Genomic DNA, 6000 nt, shown 5'->3' on the forward strand with positions numbered 1-6000 from the left:
CTTCCTGCAACATATGGAGGTTCCCAGGCTAGGGGTCTAATCGGAGCTGTAGACACCAGCCTACGCCACAGCCACAGTGACCCCAGATCTGTACCACGTCTGCGACCTACACCACAGCTCACGGCAATGCCGAGTCTTTAACCCACTGAGCAAGGCCAGGGATCGAACCCAAAACCTCATGGTTCCTAGTCGGATTTGTTAACCCCTGTGCCACGACAGGAACTCCTAATTGCGCTTTTCTTTAAGTCTCCAAGAACGAGGTCATCTTGACCTCCCCAAATAACGGAGTCAAGTTTGCTGTGGTTTTTGTTTTTGTTTTTGCTTTTTAGGGCCCTGCAGCATATGGAATTTCCCAGGTTAGGGGTCGAATTGGAGCTGTAGCTGCCAGCCTACACCACAGCCACAGCAACACAGGATCCGAGCTGCATCTGTGACCTACACCACAGCTCACAGCAGTGCTGGATCCTGAACCCACTGATCAAGGCCAGGGATTGAACATGTGTCCTCATGGATACTAGTCAGATTCGTTAACCATGATGGGAACTCCAGGTGTGCTGTTTTTGAATGAAGCATATATGAGCTGGACCATAAGAGAGAAATTTGGAATTCAATTTCAACAGTAGCCAGCTGACCTGAGAAAAACCTCAGAATTGGTGCTTAGTTTGAGGTTTGGAGAAGTTCAAGGTGCCATGAAACCTACCAGGATCCAAGTGTAGTCCTGTTCAGAGATCGGGTACCTTAAATATTAAACCTGAGAAGTTCCCTTGTGGCTCAGTGGGTTAAGGATCCAGCATTGTCACTTCTGTGGCTGAGATCACTGCTGTGGCATGGGTTCGATCCCTGGCCCAGGAACTTCTGCATGCCACAAGTGTTGCACCCCCCCCCCCCGCCCAAAAAAAAGTAGTAATCTCCTTCCTGTTGGTCATGCAAAAGTATCATCTCTTTCTCTGTTAGAACTGATTTTGAGGGGTAGGGCATAAGAGCTCACCATTCTGACCTCTCTATTCCACTTTATTTATTATTTATTTATTTATTTATTTATTTATTTATTTATTTTTGTCATTTTGTCTTTTCGAGCCGCACTGGCAGCATATGGAGGTTCCCAGGCTAGGGGACGAACAAGAGCTGTAGCTGCCAGCCTACGCCACAGCTACAGCAACTCGTGATCTGAGCTGCATCTGTGACCTACACCACAGCTCACGGCAATGCCGGATCCTTAACCCACTGAGCGAGGCCAGGGATCAACCCAAGTTGTTATGGATGTTAACCACTGAGCCATGACAGGAAATCTATTCCATTTTAGATAAGGTTCTGTTTATTAATTTTCCCAGCCACAACATCATTAAGCTTAGCAGGCATGTATTGTCTCATGATGCAGAGAAATATATGTGCGGTTTAATGAAAAAAAATTAAAAAAATAAAAATTGAATGAAGGAAGCAGGGTTACCGATGACCCTTTTCTTCTTCACAAAATGTGTTTTGTTAATGTCTCTTACATTATCCTCTTTAACATTAACCATGAAAAGAAAAATCTCCCATGTGGGTGCTCCCTTCTCCTAAAACCATGTCTCTTCCCTACCTGCCCCTGGGTGTGAGGACAGCCTTCTCCTAACTGAGCCCCTTATAAGCCCCTGGTTTCTGCTTGCCTACAGGGAATGTTCCAGAATGTTCTTGTGGAACTAAGTTTGTCAAAAGTAACAAGTTACCAAAGTTGGAACCATTCAAATGACACAATAACGGAAAGTATAAAAAAAAATCCGTGAGTTGACAGGGATATAAAGAAATGATTCAAGAATGTATACATGGGAGTTCCTGTCGTGGTGCAGTGGTTAACGAATCCAACTAGGAACCATGAGGTTGTGGGTTTGGTCCCTGGCCTTGCTCAGTGGGTTAAGGATCCGGCGTTGCTGTGAGCTGTGGTGTAGGTTGCAGACGCGGCTCAGATCCCGAGTTGCTCTGACTGTGGCGTAGGCCGGCAGCTATAGCTCTGATTAGACCCTTAGCTGGGAACCTCCATATGCCTCGAGAATGACCCTAGAAAAAGGGAAAAAGACAAAAAAAAGACTGATTTAAAAAAAAAAAAAGAATGTATACATGATTGGTTGTGATATACTATTATATTAGCTGTATTGTATTAATTGTCATAGTGTACTATTGTATTAGCAGTAAAAAAAAAAAAAAGAGGAGTTCCCGTCGTGGCACAGTGGTTAATGAATCCGACTAGGAACCATGAGGTTGCGGGTTCGGTCCCTGCCCTTGCTCAGTGGGTTGACGATCCGGCGTTGCCATGAGCTGTGGTGTAGGTTGCAGACGCGGCTCGGATCCCTCGTTGCTGTGGCTCTGGCGTAGGCCGGTGGCTGCAGCTCCGATTCGGCCCCTAGCTGGGGAACCTCCATATGCCGCAGGAGCAGCCCAATAAATAGCAAAAAAAAAAAAAAGAATGTATACATGTATGTGTAACTGGGTCACCTTGCTGTGCAGTAGAAAATTGACGGAACACTTATACCAGCTATAATGGAAAAAATAAAAAATCATTATAAGTAAACAAATGATTCAATAAATAAATCAATGAGAAGAGACAAATCTCCCAGGCAGAAGAATCCCAAATGATTTACACAGATGCTCTGCCCTCAAGGAGATGAAACGTGACTTCTGATTCTTAGGCATAGCCTGTAAATAGCGACTTCTTTCTGAAGGGCACAGCACAGAAAGGGGGGGGAGCTTTACATCTGACAGACACAACCTCAGCCAGGCAATCAAGGTCAACATCACAGTGATAAGCTTACCTTGACGGCATGAGCCCTGGACCTGGTGTGATGAGAAGGGGGCTTTGCCTCTGTGGTCCTCCCCAAGCCCCTCACCCTGGTCCAATCATGAGAAAAACACCAGACATATCCCAGCTGAGGGTCATCCTGTAAAACACCTGATCAGTTCTCTTCAAAACTGTCCAGGTCATCAAAACCTAGAAAGCCTGGAGATCCTGTTGTGGCTCAGTGGGTTAAGAACCCGACTAGTATCCCTGAGGATGTGGGTTCGATCCCTGGCCTCACTCAGTGGGTTAAGGATCCAGCATTGCCATGAGCTGCAGTGTAGGTCACAGACGCAGCTGGGATTTGTTGTTGCTGTGGCTGTGGTGTAGGCTGACAGCTGTAGCTCTGATTCAACCCCTAGCCTGGGATCTTCCATATGCCTCAGGCACAGCCCTAAAATGCAAAAAAAAAAAAAAGAAAAAAGAAAAAAAAAAAAAAGAAAAGAAAAGAAAGCAAAACAACCAAGAAAACCTAAGAAACTGTCTCAGCCTAGAGGAGCCTACAGACAGAGACATGACAACTAAATGTAACAATGGGATCCTGGGACAGCAAAAAGGACATTAAAGAAAAACTGAGGAGATCTGAATAATGCATGTGCTAGGGGACCATTGACCAAAACTGTCCATCTTGGCCAAGTACAACAACAGCACATTTGCAGGAGATGTCTCACAGCAGGAGGCCCCGAAAAGGCACATGGTGCGGCCCTGAAGACTAACCAAGATGATGTGGGCAAGGCCAGTGGAAGGGAGGAGACAACAAACCTCCCAGGATCCTTGGCACTGGAATCCATCTTGGCTGAGAGATGCGCACCACCAAGAAGGACCCTGAGCCAGACCAAGTACGGCCAAGCAAGACAACTGGCCAGAGACAACCTGGAAACAAACCCCATTCCATAAAACCTGAGGCTGCAAGCCACATGGCACAGCAGTTCCCCTGGATGCCCTTACCCTGCTGTTCTCCGGCTGGGTGCCCCTTCCCGATAAAGTCTTTTGCTTTGTCAGCACCTGTGTCTCCTGGGACCATTCATTTCTTTTTTCTTTTTTTTTTTTTTAAGAAGTTTATTTATTTTATTTTTGTCTTTTTGCCTTTTCTAGGGCCGCTCCCGTGGCACATGGAGGTTACCAGGCTAGGGGTCCAATTGGAGCTGCAGCCACTGGCCTACACCACAGCCACAGCAACATGGGATCCGAGCCACGTCTGCAACCTACACCACAGCTCACGGCAACGCCAGATCCTTAACCCACTGAGCAAGGCCAGGAATCGAACCCACAACCTCATTGTTCTTAGTCGGATTCGTTAACCACTGCGCCACGACGGGAACTCCACCATTCCTTTCTAAGTGTTAGACTAGAGACCATTCTCAGGCCCTGGAAGGGCTCCCCCTTCTTGCAACACATGGACTTCTGTTCAAAATGTTATCAGTCAGTAATGCTTCGTTAATTGTAACAAATGTACCATACAGATGTATGATGGTAAAACTAGGGGAAATGGGATCTACGGAATATAGAATATTTCTGTAATATCTTTGCTAATTTTCTGCAAATCTAAAACTATTCCAAAATAAAATGTAAAAAAAAATAGTAAAGCTAAAATCAGAAGGATGGAAGACTATACTTTCAGGGATCATTTCTATAGTTTGTGACTCGAGAAATTTCTCTGAATGTGTAGAGCACCCAGCCACATGTAAAAGAATGAAATTAGAACACTCCCTAACACCATACACAAAAATAAACTCCAAATGGATTAAAGACCTAGATATAAGACCAGACGCTATAAAACTCTTAGAGGAAAACATAGGCCAAACACTCTCTGACATAAATGACAGCAACATCTTCTCAGATCCACCTCTTAGAGTAATGACAGTAAAAACAGAAATAAACAAATGGGACCTAATCAAACTTAAAATTTTCTGCACAGCAAAGGAAACCCTACACAAAATGAAAAACAACTCACAGAATGGAAGAAAAGATTTGCAAATGAACCAACTGACAAGGGATTAATCTCCAAAACTTATAACTACCTTCTGCAGCTCCATACCAAAAAAACAAACAACCCCATCAAAAAATGGGCAGAAGATCTAAACAGACAAATCTCCAGAGAAGACACATGCATGGCCAAAAAACACATGAAAAAGAGCTTCAACATCACTCATTACTAGAGAAATGCAAATCAAAACCACTCTGAGGTACCACCTTACACCAGCCAGAATGGCCATCTTCAAAAAGTCTGCAAACAATAAGTGCTGGAGAGGCTGTGGAGAAAAAGGAACCCTAGTACACTGTTGGTGGGACTGTAAATTGGTGCAACCACTGTGGAAAACAGTATAGAGAGTCCTCAGAAGACTCAAAATTGAACTACCATTTGATCCAGCCGTCCCACTCCTGGGCATCTATCCAGAGAAAACCATGACTCGAAAAGACACCTGTACTCCAGTGTTCATTGCAGCACTATTTGCAATAGCCAAGACATGGAAACAACCTAAATGTCCATCGACAGAGGAGTGGATCCAGAAGATGTGGTACATATACACAATGGATATTACTCAGCCATTAAAAGGAACGGAATAACAGCATTTTTAGCAACATGGATGGACCTAGAAATTATCATGCTAAGTGAAGTCAGTCAGACAATGAGACACCAACATCAAATGCTATCACTTACATGTGGAATCTGAAAAAAGGACACAATGAACTTCTTTGCAGGACAGATACTGACTCACAGACTTTGAAAAACTTATGGTTTCCAAAGGAGAGAGGTTGGGGGGTGGGGGGATTCACTGAGGGATGATAATGCTATAAAATTGGGTTGTGATGATTGTTGTACACCATAAATGTAATAAAATTCATTAAGTAAAAATAAATAAATAAATAAAATCTTCTTTTTCAGAGTGCCCGTCATGGCTCAGCGGAAATAAATCCAGCTAGCATCGGTGAGGATGTGGGTTCAATCCCTTGCCTCACTCAATGGGTTAAAGGATCCAGCATTTCCCTGAGCTGTGATGCAGGTCAAAGACTCAGCTCGGATCCCAAGTTGCTACAGCTGTGGTGTAGGCCATCAGCTACAGCTCTGATTCCACCCCTAGCCTGGGAACCTCCACATTCAGCAGGTGCAACCCTAAAAGGAAAAAAAAATATCTTCTTTCTCTTCAGGGTTGGCTCTCCCTGATTATCAGGAAGTCGGCCCGATGTGT

The 6000-nt window shown here is 44.5% G+C and overlaps 1 pseudogene; it reads left to right on the forward strand.

Annotated features, from left to right (window-relative positions):
- The first annotated feature begins 4414 nt into the window (after positions 1-4414).
- Positions 4415-4495, forward strand: LOC146405441 (small nucleolar RNA U3; annotated as a pseudogene).
- Positions 4496-6000: the final 1505 nt, after the last annotated feature.

Source organism: Sus scrofa, chromosome 2 (assembly GCF_054392235.1).
Source record: "Sus scrofa isolate SSC_HxYL_T2T_F1_AM1 chromosome 2, Sscrofa_HxYL_maternal_Yorkshire_Landrace_v2.0, whole genome shotgun sequence".
NCBI classification, from domain to species: domain Eukaryota; kingdom Metazoa; phylum Chordata; class Mammalia; order Artiodactyla; family Suidae; genus Sus; species Sus scrofa.